The following is a 20,754-nucleotide window of genomic DNA, read 5'->3' as shown; positions in this document are numbered from 1 at the left end:
TCTGATACTATTATTCTAATATACACTGAACAATACATAAAAGAAATTATGAGGTCTTCAAGGCAGGAGAGTGAGCCTTCATGCTTTTGTCCTTGTGCAGAATTCCAAAGTGTGTTTGATGGACAAACATTTCCTCTTCTTGTAGGTGAGACATGGATGACTCCCTTCCTGGATATCAAGTAAAGGAAGCACCAAGAAATTTACTTAAAAACATAGGGATTCATGAAAGGATGGGAGACTGATCTGTCATCTCTCTGTTTGGAAACTTTTGATAAATGCTATTTCTTTCAAATTGGTTCATGGTCATGTGTATTACTTGATATAGTAACAAAACATTTTATTTTGAATGTAGTGAAAAGTTAATGGAAGCTTAACAGCAAATGCTTTATTGTAGCTATTACCGTCTGCCACATTTGCTGTCCACAGAGCAATACCTCATTATTCAGAAATGAATATTGAGCAGCAGTTAAATTGATCTATAATTTCTTGTGATATAATATGTATGCAAATATGAATGCATAGAAAAAACAGATAAATAATTTAAAAATGCATACTTGATGAATTGTATGTCAAGGATGGCCTATTGATATGCATTTAAAATGATTTAAACATAAAATGGTTTTTCTCAGTTGGCTAGTAATCCTTCACATTCTCCAAAAACCAAGTGAAAAACATCTCAAAATACTATAGGTGCTCAAATGTTTTTCTCCTATAAGAAATTTTAAAATATTTTGATGATAGAATTTAAATGAGTGTATTACTATGGAAATGTACCATTAAGGACATTTAGGATTATTCAGTTTCAGTGAGTTATTTTTCAACTGCTAACCTAAGGAAATGCAAGATTCTTTCAGGGAATACAAATGTTGCCCTGAGCACTTAGATCAGAAGAGGTATCAAGGACTGGAAAGGATCCACAAAGGAAAGGAAGAAGCCACTGACCATGTCATTTTTGCAATTCTGTCCAGAACCTACCTTCTGCTCTGTCCAGAGCATACCTTCTGTATGCTCATTTTGGAAACAGGAGTGCTTCGCCCCGGTACTTGTGTTTTTCCCATGTGTTTTTCAGGCAGTATGCCTCTACCTGTAGCTGTGGGCCCTACTGAAATCCAGGAAATGATGGGTAGGTTTGTTATGCCACTCTAGGACAGAGGAGCCTGGCGGGCTACAGTCCATGGGGTTACAAAGAGTCAGACTTGACAGAAGCAACTGAGCGCGTGCACACACACACACACACACGCACACACACGGAGTGGAATTCTCCACAGGCCTAGTTCCTAACTTAAACTCCCTGTAAGATAAAATATCTGGGATAGCTTTAGCCCCATTATGATGACTCACTCATTTATCTCCCTGTAACTTTAACCTGAACTCATTATCCAATAGCCCTATGAACTTATGACCTTTGTCCTTCAAAGATTCAGGAAATTTTTTGCTTAGGAAAACTATAGCTTTCAGTGCCTTTTGCAAACTCAGCTATAAATTCTGATATCTAATTTACACCAAACTCACCTTAATATGCATATATGAGAACAAATAGGAAATATTGATGAATATGTTCTAAGCAAATTTTTACAGTGTCACATGAATATTTAATCAATGTTGTGCCTCTGAGAAGATTGAACTGAATGATCCACTGTATAATAGATCTATATTATTTTTTCTTTAGTCCTTTCTGATTAATTTTTCCAAATTTGACATTATGAGCAGTCAGAAAATTCCCAATGTCAGTGATGCGATATCTTGCTTTATGTATTTCTCTTACAATTACCTGTCATTATCTCTTTATTCTGCCTTCAAAAACATTGTAAATACTTGCCCGATATTCTTTGCAGAGCTGCTTTAACTTCCTTGTTCCTCCGGCTGTAGATGAGAGGATTCCGCCTGGGAATGACTACACTGTACAGCACGGAGAAGACCAGCTCCAGAGAGGATCCTGAGGTTGGCGTGAAATAACGGAGAAAACCTGAAGCATGGAACGAGATTACTGTGGTGAGGTGGGAGGAGCATGTAGAAAAAGCTTTGCTTCTGCCAGAGGTAGAGGTGATGCTCAAGATGCTGGAGACTATGCAGGCGTAAGAGAAGAAGATTGAGAGGGACGTTACAAGGCCATGTGGGATGAGGGACCAGAACATGACAATGAGGTTGGTGGAAACATCTGAGCAAGAGAGAAGGAAGAGCGAGGGCAGTTCACAACTACAGTGTGGAATGATATGGGTATCACAGAAGTCCATTTTCGTTGCCAGAGGGACATTGATGAGTGGGTTCAGAATGCCCAGGCTCCATGAACCCCACACAAGCAGTACATACCGCTGTTTACTCACCACCTGGCCATAGAGTAGTGGCTGGCAGATGGCGACATAGCGGTCATAGGCCATGACTGAGAGTAGATAGGCTTCAGTCCCTGCAGTGATAAACACAAAGAAAACCTGAGCCAGACAGCTCTCTACTGAGATGGTTTTCCTTTTAGAAAGGAGGTTTTCCAACATCTTTGGCACAGTAACAGAAGAGAAACAGAGGTCTAAGAAGGAGAGGTGACTCAGTACATGGGGGTGTGAAGGTGAGAATCAGCCCTGATTACCAGCATCATTATGTTTCCTGTCAAGGTCAGGAGGTAAACCAGCAGGAACAGCACAAAGAGCAGAGCCTGGATATGCGGATCACTAGACAGCCCGAGGAAGATCAATTCCATCATGGTGCTGTGGTTTCCCAAGGCCATTTACAGAGACTTGTCCCTAAATGTGATTAAGAAAAGCATGACAGTGAACTTTCTACTATCCTCCTCCAAGCAATTTTCATACTGCACTGATTGTCTTTTAATATCACAAGCATTCAGGAAATATGACTTCAACTTGGGTCAAGTTTTGTGTCAGTCTCATGGAACATAGAGAATAAGATTCATTGCTAATGTTTTAAAAGGCAGTAGTTCAAAAAAGAATATAAAAATAAAGGTAAATAATTGAAACAGAGTGTGATTAACTGCGATGGGAACTCTGTGATTTAGAGAAATGTTGGTGATATCATCTAATTTAAGATAATGGAACAAAATTGTTAAGGATAAGTATCATTTCTCTATGGACACATGGAATGGAAACACATTTACACTGAGGTAGCTGTGTAGACCTTCAAGGCCTACAAGACCTAGAATTGACACCCAAAAAATATGTTCTTTTCATGATAGGAGACTGGAATGCAAAAATAGGAAGTCAAGAGATACCTGGAGTAATAGGCAAGTTTGGCCTTGGAGTACAAAATGGAGCAGGGCATACGCTAACAGAGTTTTGCCAAGAGAACACACTGGTCATAGCAAACATCCTCTTCTAACAATACAAGAGATGACTCTACACATGAAAATCACTGGATGGTCAATACCAAAATCAGATTGATTATATTCTTTGCAGCTGAAGTTGGAGAAGCTCTATACAATCAGCAGAAATAACACTGGAAGCTGACTATGGTTCAGATCACAAAATCCTTATTGTAAAATTCAGATTTATATTGAAGAAAGTAGGCAAAACCACTCAATCATTCAGGTATGACCTTAATCAAATCTCTAATGACTATACAGTGTATGTGACAAACATTCAAGGGATTAGATCTGATAGTGCCTGAAGAACTGTGAACGGAGGTTCATAACATTGTACAGGAGGTAGTGATCAAAACCATTCCCAAGAAAAAGAAATGCAAAAAGGCAAAGTGGTTGTCTGAGGAGGCCTTACAAATAGCTGAGAAAGAGGAGAAGTGAAAGGCAAAAGAGAAAAGGAAAGATACAACCATCTGAACGCAGAGTTCAAAAAATAGCAAGGAGAGATTAGAAAGCCTTCCTACATGAACAATGCAGACATAGAGGGAAATGATAGGATGGGAAAGACTAGAGATCTCTTCAAGAAAATTAGAGATACCAAGGGATCATTTCATGCAAAGATGGGCACAATGAAGGACAGAAATGGTATGAACCTAACAGAGTCAGGAGATATTAAGAGGTGGCAAGAATACATTGAAGAACTACCCAAAAAAGATCTTAATGACTCGGATAACATGATGATGTGATTACTCACTTAGAGCCAGACATCCTGGAATGTGAAGTCAAGTAGGTCTTAGGAACCATCACTATGAACAAAGCTAGTGGAGTTGATGGAATTCCAACTGAGCTATTTCGAATCCTAAAAGATGATGCTGTGAAAGTGCTGCACTCAATATGCCAGCAAATTTGGAAAACTCAGCAGTGGCCACAGAACTGGAAAAGGTCAGTTTTCATTCCAATCCTAAAGAAGGGCAATGCCAAAGAATGTTCAAACTATTGCAAAATTGCACTCATTTTACAAGCTAGCAAAATAATGCTCAAAATTCTCCAAGTTAGGCTTCAACAGTATGTGATCTAAGAACTCTCAGATGTTCAAGCTGGATTTAGAAAAGGCAGAGGAACCAGAGATAAATTTGCCAACATCTGTGGGATCATAGAAAAAGCAAGGGAATTCCAGAAAAACATCTACTTCTGCTTCATTGACACGGCTAAAGCCTTTGACTATGTGGGTCACAACAAACTGGAAAATTTTTAAAGAGATGGGAATACCAGACCACCTGACATACCTACTGAGAAACCTGTATGCAGGTCAAGAAGCAAGTTAGAACCACATATGGAAAAATGGACTGATTCCAAATTGGGAAAGGAGTACGTCAAGGATATATATTGTCACCTGCTTATTTAACTTAAATGCAGAGTACATCATGCAAAAGACTGGGCTGGATGAAGCAGATACTGGAATCAAGATTTCCGGGAGAAATATCAGCAACCTCAGATATGCAGATGATACCACCCTTAAGGCAGAAACTGAAGAGGACCTAAAGAGCCTTCTTTTTTTTTTTTTTTAGTGTTCTTTTTTTTTTTAATTTTATTTTATTTTTAAACTTTACATAACTGTATTAGTGAGCCTCTTGATGAAGGTGAAAGAGGAGAGTGAAAAACCTGGCTTAAAACTACTGCATTCTAGATGCTTGCAGTAACTCAACATTCAAAAAACTAGGGAGGGGGGTTCAGGATTGGGAACACGTGTACACCCGTGGCGGATTCATGTTGATGTATGGCAAAACCAATACAATATTGTAAAGTAATTAGCCTCTAATTAAAATAAATAAATTTAAATTAAAAAAAAAAACAACTAAGAATGTGGCGTCTGATCCCATCACTTCATGACAAATATATGGGGAAACAATGGAAATAGTGAGAGACTTTATTTTTTTGGGCTCCAAAATCACTGGAGATGGTGACGGCAGCCATGAAATTAAAGACGCTTGCTCCTTGGAAGAAAAGCTATGAGAAACTTAGCATATTAAAAAGCAGAGACATTACTTTGCCAACAAAAGTCTGTCTAGTCAAAGCTATGGTTTTTCCAATAGTCATGTATGGATGATGGACCATAAGGAAGGCTGAGTGCTGAAGAATTGATGCTTTTGAAGTGTGGTGTTGGGGAAGATTCTTGAGAGTCCCTTTGACTGCAGAGAGATCTAGTCAGTCAATCCTAAAGGAAATAAGTACTGAATAGTCATTGGAAGGACTGATGCTGAAGCTGAAGTTTCAATACTTTAACTACCTGACGTGAAGAGCGGACTAATTAGGAAAGACGCTGATGCTGGAAAAGATTGAAGGCAGGAGGAGAAGGGTATTACAGAGGATGAGATGGTTGGATGGCCTCACTGATTCAATGGACATGAGTTTGAGCAAGCTCTGGGAGATGGTAAAGGACAGGAAAGCCTGGCATGCTGCAGTCCATGGGGTTGCAAAGAGTCGGACACCACTGAGCAACTGAACAGCAACAATAAAGCTGTGTACCAGGAGGTTTAGCATTGAGAAGCAGCAAGATATGTTTGGTAAAACATGGACATTTCTTAATAGCTAGAGCTCAGAATATGGGTAAAAAAACCTAGTACAATGACTAAAGATATAGGCTCTTGCATTAGACTAGGATCAAATCCCAGCTCCGCCCTGTGCATGTCACATAATTTTCCTAGACTTCTGTTTCCTTGCTGAAAATTGGGGTAACAATAGATTACTCTGTTAGAGTTGTTATGAGAGTTAAATGTGATAACACATGAAGTGCATTAAAAACTCTATATAGTATTACTCAATGTAATAATCATCATTATTATTTGTAATTATAATTTAGCCTACAAAAATAATATCCTCAGGTAGGATGGTCCCCTTATCAGAGTTAAAGCTGTTCTTTCCACTTTTGATCCTCTTTCTTATTGAAGGGGGTGTAATAAAGCCATTTTAAAATCATTAAAAGTAGCTGTTCTCCTTTTCCCATCTCCCAGCTGGAAGACAGTGTGGCGTTTGGAATCACACTGATGTGTCCAAGTATCAGATAACTTGAAGTTACTGAGGACAGCATTGTTCAGGAGGAAAGGGCAGCCAGACTCAAGAAATGACAGGGAAAAGAGAACATGGACCCTTGGCTCCTGTCCTAAAATTACTTTCTGGGGTGGATGTGTTTTCCATGAAGTGTCAGGCCTCCATTCGAATAAGGAAGAGGTGATTTAAAGGAGTACTGTGCCAGCGTCCATGGCATAGACCACTCACTTGGGCACAGTAGTAAAGTAGGGACCCAAGTGGGCTTCCCTGGTTGTTCAGTGGTAAAGCATCTGCCTGCAATGTAGAAAACGTTGGTTTGATCCCTGGGTCGGAAGATCCCCTAGAGAAGGACATGGCTATGCTTTCTAGTATTCTTGCCTGGGAAACCCCATGGACAGAGGAGCCTGGCAGTTTACAGTCCATGGGATCTCAAAGAGTTGGACATGACTGAACAGGCACCCAGGGCAGGGTCCCATGTTCCTAGAACTTTGAGAGCTTGCCAGGATACCTAAATTATTTTGGAATCACCAACTGTGGCTGTTTCCTGTGCCACAAGAATAAATCCTTACTAAATAATATTACTGTGCTCATTCTAAGGCTTCTTTTTTAAAATTTTATTTATTTATTTATTTTTTACCATTTTTTAATTGAAGTACAGTTAATTTAGTGTGTTGGTTTTGGGTATATAGTGATTCAGTGATATTCAGTGATATATACATATATTCAGATTCTTTTCTATTATAGGTTATTATAAGAAATTGAATGTGGCTCCCTGTACTATACAATACATCCAGTAAAGAATTCATCTGCAGTGCAGGAGACGTGGGTTCAATTCCTGGGTTGGGAAGGTTCCCCTGGAAGAGGAAATGGCAACCCACTCCAGTATTCTTGTCTGGAAAATTCCATGGCAGAGGACCCTGGTGGGCTTCAGTCTGCAGGGTCGCAAAGGGTTGGACATGATTGAGCATGCATGCACTGAAATATTATACAGTAGGTCTTGTTGCTTATTTTATATGTAATAGTGTGTATATGTTAACTCCCCTAAGAAGGCTTCTTAAGGAGGGAAATAGAGCAAGCAGTCAGTCCTATATATCTCAATTGTGCAGATATTTGAATTTGTCCTTTGACTTTCATCCTAATACACTTTTCTCAACATTCCAGTACCAAGACCTTTCTGTGTCCCTTGACTTGGTTTTTACCCACTCAGGTCTGATATACAGAAATACTCTGAACACTGGATGCTATCTGTGAGTTCCAGCTTTGGTCTGATGTGCTAGAATTGGACCTTTGGGTCACTTGTAGGACTTGTCATAGTGGCTGAGTCTATTTTTCTGTCCCTGGCCATTCCTTTACTGCCCTCTTCCCAATAAACTCATAACCCATCTAAGGCGGACTTTGAGTCCTTACTTTTCAGCTATTCAGTCATGAACACATCCCAAGTCCTTTCCCAGTACCCAAATGTATGTTACCTGTACATCTGCTTCAGAAGACAGTCTGTTCCCAAGTGTGGCTGCAGGGCTTATGTTTGATTCACCTGCTAAGAGTGAAAATAATCTGGAGAAGATATTTGCTTTACATCTGGCTTTATGACTGATGTTATAAAATTCTACTGATAATGTTTTCTTGTATTCTTCATCGTTAAAGTGAAATAATATAGGGCAATTCTCTCAGATTGTCCGAGACACCATCATCCTGCCACCTCTTCATTTGTACCTGTTTTTCTAAATGGTTAGTCTCAACCATTTATAGAATACATCGGTCTAATTGATCCTCAGCTATGCTTAGGTAGTCGGAGTTTGACTGCCAGGCATCAGTTGCCCAGAGGATGGCTGAAGCAGAGCCAGTTATTCCCTGGGTGAGAACTTGAGGTAAGACTTTGTAGTCAGTAGTGCCAATGGGACTCCCTTAAATGTGGCATTTGGAATTTCTAAGTTGAAGCAATTACCAGAACTATAAAATGTGAACTCTTGCTAAGGAGTTTCATAGGAAAAGAGGAGGCAGAGGGTATTTAACTATTTTCCTTATAAAAATATTTTTCAGTTGACACTATGTATATGTGTATGTGGGCCTCCCAAGTGGCACTAGTGGTAAAGAACCAGACTGCCAATGAAGGAGATGTAACAGACATGGTTCAATTCCTGGGTCAGGGAGATCCCCTAAAGGAGGGCATGGCAACTCACTCCAGTATTCTTGCCTGGAGAAGCCCAAGGACAGAGGAGCCTGGCGGGCTATGGCCCATAGGGTTGCAAAGAGTCAGACACAGCTGAAGTGACTTAGCACAGGTGCATGCATGCATGTGTGTCTGTGTGTGTGTGTGTGTGTGTGCGTGCGTGTGCATACTCAGTCATATCTAACTCTTTGCAACCCCATGCACCGTAGCCCACCAGGCTCATCTGTTCATGGGATTTTTCAGACAAGAATACTAGATACAGGATGCTTGGGGCTGGTGCACTGGGATGACCCAGAGGGATGGTACGGGGAGGGAGGTGGGAGGGGGGTTCAGGATGGGGAACACGTGTACACCTGTGGTGGATTCATGCTGATGTATGGCAAAACCAATACAATATTGTAAAGTAAAATAATAATAATAAAATAAATAAATGATAAATGGTTAAAAAAAGAAAGAATAATGGAGTAGGTTGCCATTTCCTACTCCAAAGTACGTGTGAGTTGAAGATAAAATGAGTAGAAAATTATGACAAACTTAAAGGAGAAAAACTCAGTAACCAGTCATTTGCTTAAACTACCCAGTAAACTTTTTGTAGTATGATGAATCTATATATCCTCAGGCCTTGCAATAGCTGTAGGACAATTTCAAGGCTTAGTGATTAAGATTTTATTTAAAGAAGTATTTACTTGTTGAATGGATCATGCATTGAGTCATAATAGATTATGATGTGTTGTAATGTTATCATTCAGACTGCAGTGTTTCCTAGTGATTTTCATTCTCCCTCTGTCAGTTTTGTATATAAGCATAAGAAATAGAGGGCTTCCCAGGTGATTCAGTGGTAAAGAATCTGCCTGCAATGCAGGAGATGCAGGTTCTATCTGTGGGTCAGGAAGATCCCCTCGAGAAGGAAATGGCAACCTATTCCACCCAGTATTCTTGCCTGGAAAATCCCATGGACAGAGGAGCCTGGCAGGCTGCAGTCCATGGGGTTTCAGAGTCAGACACACGTGACTGAACACAGCACATTGCACCGTTAGCTGCTACAGTGTGAAAAAGGACATCAATTCTCCAAATGTCACAGCTTATTAAGCAAAAAATATATATATATTTTTAATTGAAAACCATACAGCTGTTGAAGATACTTGGCTCTGGCAGTTCTGTGTATAGGCATGAAAAACATCATTTCTAATCTTTCTGATCTCATCTCTTAAATTTGTCCATGATCATCCCCAAATTAGTATTATGATAACCTCTATGCTTTTTAACACTGAAAACATACTAACTCCTCTAGGAATTCTGCTACATGATGTCTGTTGTATTTTGCAGGGAGATCAGAAAGCAATGTTCAGGGACCCAAAATAAACCTTGAGGTGTTATGCTGATTTTGTGGCAGAAAGTACCAAGGTAGAGTAAAAGTGTAGACAGGAAATGAGAAGTGAGAAATGTACATCTCGAGGTGACATCACATTGGGCCAAATGTGTTGAAGAGAGGAGGTACTTGAGTAGAGGGCCTTGCTATTATCAGCTTGTAGCCAAAGTTGGGAAAGTTCACCCTTTGCTTGGTTCCAATTAAGTTAAGTGGGATCCATTAGCACTGCCCGCACCCTCTTTTATAGTAATTATTAGTCAGTACCAGAGTACAAGAGAACAGTGAACCTCAGCCCTTATTAAGAAGCGTTAGAATAGGAGTGCAAGTCTCCTCTAACTCTATCTGTGATATTCATATATGGCTTATGGAAAACATTGAACAGATGACTATTGACTTGAATTTTTAAGTGCTTCTATCCACAACCTTGGCTATGCCAGATATGGGGATAGTTCAGCAGGTTAAAGGTCAATGCTTTGCTTAAAGTGACTTGGTTTTTTTATACCTCATTCTGGACAGCAGGTCAAATACAGTTCCTCTTCCTGCAAGATGGACTCCATTATTCAATTACTGCCCTTCTATAAGGGTACCTGAATTATGCATCGTATTCACTGTCACAATCTGATGAGATTTAGGTATGAACACTTCCAAAAGTAAGTTGATTCATGACATTGATAATATCCTCAATATTATTATCAATATAATAATAATATTATTATTATCAATATTATTGCTAATAAAATTTCCTTTTTGGGAAAGGAAGCCAAGAGAATTTGGAAATTACCCTGTGAAAGAATAGCCAAGGATGACTGATTTAGGGCTGAAACAAATCAAATATTTGGGGATATCCCAAGTTGAGGCCTCTAGTGACATTTCATAAATAGTAAGGAATGAATTACTATCTGTAGTGGGTCCTAGTTACAAGAAAAGGGACAAGGTCTTGTGGAGCTATAGGTTCTAGTGGACACACACCACATTTGTGTATCCTGTCATCTCTCATAGAGTTAACTAGGGAAAAAGACTAAATATGAATAAACTAGAACAAAGGATATCTTTGAGGATATTCAAAGGGTAATAATACAAGCTGCATCTCTGTTACTATATAATACTAATCGACCAATGATTTTATACATGTCTACTATTAACATTCAAGTAGACTGAAGTTATTAGCAAAAGTCTAATTCTGCCACCCAATGGCAGTTACTGGTGTTTTGAATTAGAAAATTATGCTGTGACTAAGTACAACCCACTTCACACACAGTTCCTAGCACGCTTTTAAGCTCTGGTGGAAACAACCCATTTGGCTGGAGGACAACCAATTACCAAGATATGAGTGATTTAAGGAAGACATTCATACAAAGAGAGTACTGTACAACAAAACTCCTTGAAAAAATGTAAATGCTATACTTAGGAATATGCTGAGATGGAGTGAGTGTACCTTATTTGTTGCTGCAACTCAGCCTCTGTTCACCAGTGGCAAATAGAAACGGAGACAGAGTTCTGGGTGAAGTAGAAAAGAGTAGCTTTTATTGCTTTGCTTGGGAAAAGGGGCTGCAGGGGGCTAATTCCCTGCAGACCATCTGACCCACCCAGGAGGAGGTAGTGAATAGTTTTATAATGTCCAGAGAGCAAAGCGTGATCAGCTCGTGGACAGTTCGGGATTGGTTGGCATCAAGGTGAAGTTTCAAGCATCATCAGCCTTCTGGTTTCAACCAATCGAGGGTGTATGTTCTTGTGGTCAGCAGTTTTCATCTGGAGGGGAGTCCGCTTTCTGTAAAACAACTTAGGAATGTGTGTCAGGCCTTTCTGTCTTCCAGGGAACTGGGTGTTTGGTAATACTATTATGTGGCAGAATTATAGTCTAAATTGTATCAGTTCCCTAGTCCAACAACTATTCTTTGTTTCTGTATCTTCACATTTCCCAATCATTAATTCTTGGATCAGCATTTTACTTCAAAAGACAAGGACACAGTGGCTTGTACATGGTTTCATGTTCATGAGTAGGTAGCCTTTCTATTGGTAGGATCTAAATGCTCTGACTTTTATGACCCCTTCTCATTGAAGTGTAATGGTCTGCTTGCTCCACCAGTGGGAGCTCCTGTATCGAAAAATGACATTTCTTGTAGAAGCCTGCTGCTATGTGGCCATGCATGCCTGCTCAGTGGCTATTTTGTCTGACTGCTTGCAACCCCAAGGACTGTAGCCTGCCAGGCTCCTCTGTCCATGGGATTTTCCAGGCAAGAATACTAGAGTGGGTTGCCATTTCCTTCTCCAGCAATGTGCCCAGTGGACAGTAAATCCCTTGTTGAAAAGGCAACAGTATTCTGAACAATGTACTGAACTGAAAGCAGTTCACTAGCAGTACAAACATAATTTTGCTCTAGAACAAAGTCCTAATTGGTAAAATGGTACATAAAAAGTCAGGTTATCACAGACTTAGGCCATAGCCAGTGGCCCAATGGTCTAGCTAGTAAATGTTTGATGGATGAACAATTAAAGAATATGTGTAAAGAACAGTTGTGGAAGACCTATGGAATTTTAGAAAGAAAATTAGAGTAGATCACATAGATACTCAGCAAAATAACCCAATTACTGACTCAGAGAACTGGCATACCAAGGTGATGCATTGGTCTACTTTCTGAAGGCAGCCAGTTGGATACATGCTATAAATAGGAATGGAAGTGTCCAAGCCATGCAACAATGCCTGTTACAAAAACATAGTCTCCTGTCACTCACCAAAGTCTCTGCTGTGGAAGTTACTAATGCAATATCCTGGATGTTAACAGGAGAAAAACTATTCAAAATTGGCCTAGGAGAGAATCTCCCAAGAACAAAGAGTGATATAATGCTAAAAGGTGGTTGACATAGGGCCACTCCCAATGTTTGTGGAAGATTCAAAAAAGATTTCCGTAAAAATAGACACTTATTTCTCCTTGGTACTTTGCTTACTCTTTAACTGAAACAGCAGCTGAAATACCATCAAGGTCCTGGAAACAAGTATTTTAAGGACCTTTAAAAAATCCGTAAAGCAGTGACTTAATTGAACAATTAGAATATGAAATTCAGACATTTTAATTAAAGACATGATAGGATCATAAAAGGCTTCCTAACTCAATTCAGTCATTGTGTGTCTGATCTGAAAATGAGGAATGGTAAATGTGGAGCCTTTTAAAAGAGATTTCTGGACACTGGGCTTTAAAAAACATTTAATTTTATTTTTAGCAGCTCCGGTGATCCCAGGCCCAGGACTATACCTGTGTGTTTGAGCTAAAAAGAATATTGCTTCTCAAATGCTACTATCTCTATTTTTTTGGGGGATAAAGATAGGCCAAGCACCAAAGAATTGATGCTTTCTAACTGAGGTGCTGAGGAAGACTCTTGAGAGTCCCTTGGACAGCAAGGAGATCAAACCAGCCAATTCTAAAGGAAATCAACACAAAATATTCATTGGAAAGACTGATGCTGAAACTGAAGATCCAATACTTTGGCCACCTGATGTGAAGAGGTGACTCTTTGGAAGAGACCCTGATTCTGGAAAAGATTGAGGGCAGGAGGAGAAGGGGGTGACAGGAGATGAAATGGTTGGATGGTATCACCAACTCAATGGACATGAGTTTGAGCAAACTTGGGGAAATAGTGAGGGACAGGGAAGCCTGACATGCTGCGGTTTATGGGGTTGCAAAGAGTTGGACATGACTTACCGACTGAACAACAGCCATTCTTTTGAATTAGACTGCTATTTTCCAAAAGCACCTCTGGATTATTGATTATTGATATTGCCTCATGTGTACAAACTAGAATTGACTGTAAGTGCCATCCCACTTCAACAATCTTAGATTTATCTCTCCAACTCTAACGTCTATCCCTGGAAAAAGACAAAGGAGAGCCTTTGACCAAGTTCTTATTGCTGCCTTGGTAGTGGTGGTGTGTGTATGCTCAATCATGTCTGACTCTTCAACCCCAAGGGCTCCTGTGTTTGTGGAATTTTCCGGGCAAGAATACTGAAGTGGGTTGCCATTACTTTCTCCAAGGAATCTTCCTGACTTAGGGGATGAACCTGTGTCTCTTGTATCTCCTGCATTGGCAGGTACGTTCTTTACCAGCTGAACCACAGGGGTAGCCCCTATTGTTGCCTTACAAGCTTTTTTTTTTTTTTTTTTAGAAGATGTAGCATTTTTTTGTGCTTTTGTTGTCAAACTTTCTGTATCTGATATTTCAGATAAAGCAGAATTTGGTTGATAATCTCTTTTAGTCAATATTTAGTCCATCAGACTTAATATACTTAGTGATGTGTTGGATTTAACTTCCCATCTTACTACTGTCATACCTGTTTGATATCCTTTTTCTCTATTACTTTCTTTTGGATTAATTAAAAAAAAAATCTTTAAAAATAAAAAATCTTTTCTTTCTGTTAAGAGACAAAATTTTACCCTTGTTTTAGTTGTTACCCTGGATATTAGCATATGTTGATATTGTTTCACTAAATCATGTCCGACTCTTTGTGACCCCATGGACTGTAGCCCACCAGGCTCCTCTGTCCAAGGGCTTTCCCAGGCAAGAATATTGGAGTGGGTTTCCATTTCCTTCTCCAGGGGATATTTCTGACCCAAAGATAAAACCTGTGTCTCCTGCTTGGCAGGCATATTCTTTACTACTGAGCCACCTAGGAAGTCCCATGTTGGCATATGCATCCCGTAAATGAGTACTTTATAGTATTTTTGGGACAATATAAAGATCTCAGCATAGTTTTAAACTTTTTCCCCTCTCCAGCCTATTGTAAAGTTATTATCATGTATTTTGATTATGTGTGTATGTATGTATACATATGTACATGTGTGTATAATGCCTCAAGACATTATTGTTATTATGAGATCAATAGCCATTTAAATTTACCTACATGTTCAAACTTACAGCTGCTCTAAATTCATTCCTCTATTTCAAAATGTTTCCATTTAGGAACTTATTCCTTCTGTATAAAGAAATATTTTCAGTTATTTCTGTTGGGAAAGTATACTGGTGCCAAATGTCTTCAGCTATTTCTTGTCTGAAAATATTTCCCTTTCATTGTTTTGTTTTGTTTTGTTTTGAAAGGCAAATTTTAAACAGTTATTTTTATTACCAGGTTAAGTCATAAAATTACAAAGTAATTAGAAATTTCTGAAAGAGAATGTCTGTTTTTAAAAAAATGACTCACTCATTACATAAATAATGTCTAGTGTTTCACTGATATTCTGCTGTTCAAAAGGCCTTAACTAAAAAATGCCAAACAAAACACTCAACTCAATGTTTTAAGCTCCACTGTGTTAATTAAGCTTGTGTGTATATGTGAGGCCTCTAAAAGAAAAGGGATACAAAATCAGGCAGGGCCGGGGACATCGGCAGTGCTTAGAGCTGCCAGGCAGACTCCAGACAAGGAGACTAAGTAGTATTTTTCTGGGTTACTCTACTTGAATTCAATTGATAATTAGAGAAATGGAAAACTAATTAACATGATAAGGAGATTACTGTATTTTTTGGACTGCATGTCATATTTGCATTTAGCAAATTCAAAGAGCCATAACAAAAACAGCTTCCACCATCTATCCTCTATAGATAGATAGTTGTTATATTCAAAACTGTAGCAATTATCCATCTAGCTTTTTATGTTTGCAGGATAACAATACAGAACTGATGAGCTACAAATGATACCGCTGATATCATAAAAATGCTAGCTTTCTAAACTCATGTTTATAAGCATTCATTGCTTCCAGTATAGGCTTAAGTGATTAAAGGCAATTTTATTACAGCATCGTGTCCTTATTTCATTCTAAAATAATAGATTTCATAAAGAGAAACAACTGTTATTTTTGCTTGCAACCTGTGAAATTGAGTTATTTTGCTGATGTGAAGTAATAAAACTCACTTAAGGACCATAGCACTTTCCGAAAATGCTACACACCCACTTCTTAAATGCAAAGTTACAGTCCCATCTCATACTTGGCCAGAGCAAAATATTGCAAGCAACTGATTACTGAGGTCAAACAACAGGTAACTAACATATTGAGAACAAGCTATGGAGCAAGGGAGCATGACTAGATGAAAAGAGTCTTTTTATTTAAAGGTATGATATTCCAAACAGCCCTCTGGCACAGTTAATTTCTGTAATACTTTCACACTCTTCAAGCTGTCTATGATATTCTAAACTTTAATTTCTTTCTTAAAGGGCTGATTTGGGTTGACTTGTTGAGAATAATGTCCGTAACAGAAAAAGATATCTGTGGTTATAGAACTTATGATAGTTTAGCATAAGTTATAGATAAATAGGGTAGTGAAGAAGTTAACCAGCTTCACTGTATACCCCAAAGACTTTCTCAATGGCACTGACATAGGCAGCCAATCCTAGGTGATACTTTGTGGCTGTGGGCATGATTTGCCTGGCAGAAAATTCCATAGTGTAAGCTAAACCAAATTACACAATATCTTTCTTGGATGTACCTGGTACTCTGTTTTAGAATCTGCTGTGGGTACAATGGGAATATTTCCACCACGCCCTCCAAATTTTCTTTCTAAATTCTCTTGAAAAAACGTGAACAAGTGGTGGTTAGAATCTGTCATATTTGAAGGTCAAATGGCCACAGCTGACATGATTATATTCCTCAGCCACTCCCTTAGCATTCAAGTGTGTATATGTGTGTTAGTCGCTCAGTTGTGTCCAACTCTTGAGACCCCATGAACTGTAGCCTGCCAGGCTCCTCTGTCCATGGGATTTTCCAGGCAAGAATACTGGAGTGGGTTTCCATTCCCTTCTCCAGGGGATCTTCCCGACCCAGGGATCAAACCCTGGTCTCCCACATTGTGGGCCAATTCTTTACGGTCTGAGTTACCAGGGAAGCCCTTAGCATTCAAGCAGAGATCAGAAATAACCATACTATTCTTCCCCAGAAAAACCTAAGGTTCTGGAGTTGTTGACCCACTGGCAGCTTCAGCAATGATCCTTGCTTTCAGTGTGCTGGATTTGGTTAACTGCTTCTCGTTGGCTGCAGGGACTGGTATGTCACAGTCTGCTTCCAAGATGTTTCCTTCCAAGGGTTTTGCCTTGGGGAAGTCCAGAATTGATTCATGTTGCAATTTGTAGTCTTCTAGTTCCTTTGGGTCAGTGCCATCTGAATTTCATATGCTACCATCGACTTCACCACCATCAACACATTTAGCACCAATATGATGTAAATATGCCATACAGTATAGGCCCACATTGCCAAATCTCTGAAAAAAAATGTTTATCTCCAAACCCCGGTGTATTTGTACAATGCTTGTGTAAGAAATTTCATTGAGGAAATTTTCAATCCCATGGCAAACACCACAACCAGTGGCAGAGATACCTCTGTGGATGCCACTCTGACTGATGGGTTTACCAGTAATAGCAGGGATGTGCATTAATATCTCAGTGCCCAATGGTGCTGGCACAGGTATCAGCAATCCAGGACATTTTCTCGCTCACATGTAGCCCTGACTTGGGAAGGCACATCAATGCCAGGACCAATAAAGCTCCATGTTCCATGGCGAACCTCCTTGGGATCTTTTCCACTTAATTATCAGTATGGTTCCTGGGATTGATCTTAACATCAGCTTTAGCACCACCAAATGGCACATCAACATAGCACATTTATACGTCATCAGGCAAACCAAAGCTTTTACTTTATCTACACTCACATCTTCTCACTAACCAATACTTACTTTGCAGGGTGTGCGATACTAAGCTCTGCTGGACCCAGTAGCCCTCAGTGACCTCCCAGGAGCCGTACTGGCACAGGATGGGGATGGACTGGATACGCACTTGGTTGCGGGGTTTGATGATTCTCAGGATGCCACGCACCGCTTCTGCTCTTCACTCTTCCAGGTCTCGATGACTTCCATCAGCTTGTCCTCCATTATGCTAGCACCATGGCCAAAGGAGCCAGCTTGAAGAAACCAGCTTTAAGTTTCATCATGGTTGCCATGGTGCTGCCAGGTGAGTGGAGCCGGCCTGCGTGGTTGGACTGAGGCCAAGGGCCAAAGCACATGTGAGTGCTGCGGAGGGGCCACGAGGAGAGGTGTGCTTGCGTTGGCCCTGGGGCAGGCTGCCTTCTAAGCTCGAACTTTCTTCACAGTCCTCTCCCTTCTTGCCACCAGCCACCTGATCTGCAGGAGCCGAATCTGCCTGTTGGTGCCAAACCACACGGTAAACAGTGGTGTGGAACCAGGAATCCAGTGCACGGGGCGTGGGGCTTCTCTTGCCTCCCCTTGCCAGGGCTTTATGAGCTATGTGTTTTGTTTTGTTTTGTTTTTTAGAGTAACTTTTTAAAAATTTTAAATTTATTTATTTTAATTGGAGGCTAATTACTTTACAATATTGTATTGGTTTTGCCATATATCAACATGAATCCACCACAGGTATACACATGTTCCCCATCCTGAACCCTCCTCCCACCTCCCTCCCCGTATCATCCTTCTGGGTCATCCCAGTGCACCAGCCCCAAGCATCCTGTATTCTGTATCGAACCTGGACTGGCTATTCGTTTCTTATATGATATTATACATGTTTCAGTGCAATTCTCCCAAATCATCCCACTGTCTCCCTCTCCTTTTCTTTCCCTTTGAGGTACATTTTTATTATAAAGTGTGTTTGCACTTTTATTTTCTTTCATGCTTTCCGGAATATTAAGCCATGAAATTAAAAGACGCCTACTCCTTGGAAGGAAAGTTATGACTAACCTAGATAGCATATTCAAAAGCAGAGACATTACTTTGCCAACAAGGTCCTTCTAGTTAAGGCTATGGTTTTTCCAGTAGTCATGTATGGATGTGAGAGTTGGACTGTGAAGAAAGCTGAGCACTGAAGAATTGATGCTTTTGAACTGTGGTGTTGGAGAAGACTCTTGAGAGTCCCTTGGACTGCAAGGGATCCAACCAGTCCATTCTAAAGGAGATCAGTCCTGGGATTTCTTTGGAAGGAATGATGCTAAAGCTGAAACTCCAGTACTTTGGCTGCCTCATGCGAAGAGTTGACTCATTGGAAAAGACTCTGATGCTGGGAGGGATTGGGGGCAGGAGGAGAAGGGGACGGCAGAGGATGAGACAGCTGGATGGTGTCACCGACTTGATGGATGTGAGTTTGAGTGAACTCTGGGAGTTGGTGATGGACAGGGAGGCCTGGTGTGCTATGATTCATGGGGTAGCAAAGAGTCGGACACAACTGAGCAACTGAACTGAACTGAACTGAACCCACAGTCTTTAGGCTTCCATCACTTCTGTTGGGAAATCAATTTCAGTCTAATGTTGGCTCCTTGGAAAGCAGGCTCATAATTACTTATTTCCTGAGTGAAAGGTACAGATGGAGGCCCTTGGGTCATTCATGAAGTGAGGGAGTTGTACATGGTTGCAGAATTCAGCACACACTGTCGAGCTCGATGCTCACTCCTCTGGCCTGATGTGTGCGCTTCTATGGAAAGAGGGCCCTGAGACCCTCTCAGACATAGAAGCAGCAAGAAAGCACTCCTTCCCAGGTCCATTAGACACCCCCTTCTCTGAGCTCCTGAGATGGCAGCATAGATGGACAGCATCCCCGTTAGGGATCTGAGTCCCAGCTCACAGAATCTCTTGCAGGCTTTCAAGTGCTGATGATACAACCTCTTATCTTTGTTCCCTTAGCCCCAGTTCCTGTGATTACTATCTCTGTATTACCATAATGTTCCCTTTTCTCTTTTCTAATTTTTCAACTTCTGTTTAACTGTGTTTCTATATTAAATTATATTGCTCTGTCCCATTCTGTCTTGTCCTCTCTTTCTATAACTCTAAATATGTTAGATCTTTACTATTTCCCACAAGACTTTGATGATTTTATGCTATATTTCTCTCTTTTAAAAAATCTCTTTCAGTTAGGATATTTTCTGTTGACCCACATTCTAGTTTTATTATCTTCTTCTGTTTCTAATCTGTTTAATTTTGGTTATTATATTTTTCAATTCTAGAGTTTACTGTTGGTTATATTTTATAGAATCCAGTCCTCTAGAGACATTCTCCATTTTGTCATATATTTTCTTGAACATATTAATCAAAGTCATTTAAAAAATGCATGTCTGAATAGTAAACAAGTGTTGCCAAGGATGTGGAGAAAAAGGAACCCTCGTGCACCGTTGCTGGGAATATAAATTAGTATAGCCATTATAGAAGACAGTATGGAGGGTCCTCAGAAAATGAAAAAAATAGGACTGATGTATGATTCAGCATCCTACTTCTGAGTGTATTCCCAAAGGAAGAGAAATAATTGAAGAGATATCTGCATTACTATGTTCACTGCAGTTTATTCAAGAGCCAAGACATGGAAACAATCTAAGTGTATGCCAGTGGATGAATGGTTAAAGAAAATGTGGTATATCTATACAATGGAATATTATTCAGCCACAAAAAGGAAATCCTACCATTTGTGACAAAACGGATGGACCCAGAGGGCAGTAAGCTAAGTGAAATAAGACAAAAAGGGAAAGAAAAATACTAACAGAGAGAATATTGGTGGTTGCCAGGGGCTGAGGATTGGGGGAAATGAGTTGCTGGTCAGAGGGTATAAACTTTGGATTTATAAAATGAATAAATTCTGGGAATCTAATGTACAGCACAGTGACTAGTTAACATTATATTACATTCTTTAAATTTTCTGACAGAGTAGGTCTTAAATGTACTCAGCATGTAGCCACAAAATGGTAATTACCTGAGGTGATGAATGTGTTAATTAACCTTGCTGTGCTCATTCACTTGATCATGTTTGACTCTTTCCAACACCATTGACTGTAGCCCACCCAGGCTTTGCTGTCCATGGAATTTTCCAGGCAAGAATAGTGGACTGTGTTGCCA

At 39.9% G+C, this 20,754-nt stretch overlaps 2 pseudogenes; both read right to left on the bottom strand.

Annotated features, from left to right (window-relative positions):
• Positions 1–1,762: 1,762 nt before the first annotated feature.
• On the bottom strand, positions 1,763–2,767 carry LOC102414516 (annotated as a pseudogene).
• Positions 2,768–15,996: 13,229 nt separating this feature from the next.
• LOC102414181 lies at positions 15,997–17,556 on the bottom strand (annotated as a pseudogene).
• Between the last annotated feature and the right edge of the window lie 3,198 nt (positions 17,557–20,754).

This window comes from Bubalus bubalis, chromosome 4, assembly GCF_019923935.1.
Source record: "Bubalus bubalis isolate 160015118507 breed Murrah chromosome 4, NDDB_SH_1, whole genome shotgun sequence".
In the NCBI taxonomy this organism is placed as follows: Eukaryota; Metazoa; Chordata; class Mammalia; order Artiodactyla; family Bovidae; genus Bubalus; species Bubalus bubalis.
The sequence above is the reverse complement of the archived record's forward strand: the minus strand, read 5'-3'. Positions and strand labels throughout refer to the sequence as shown.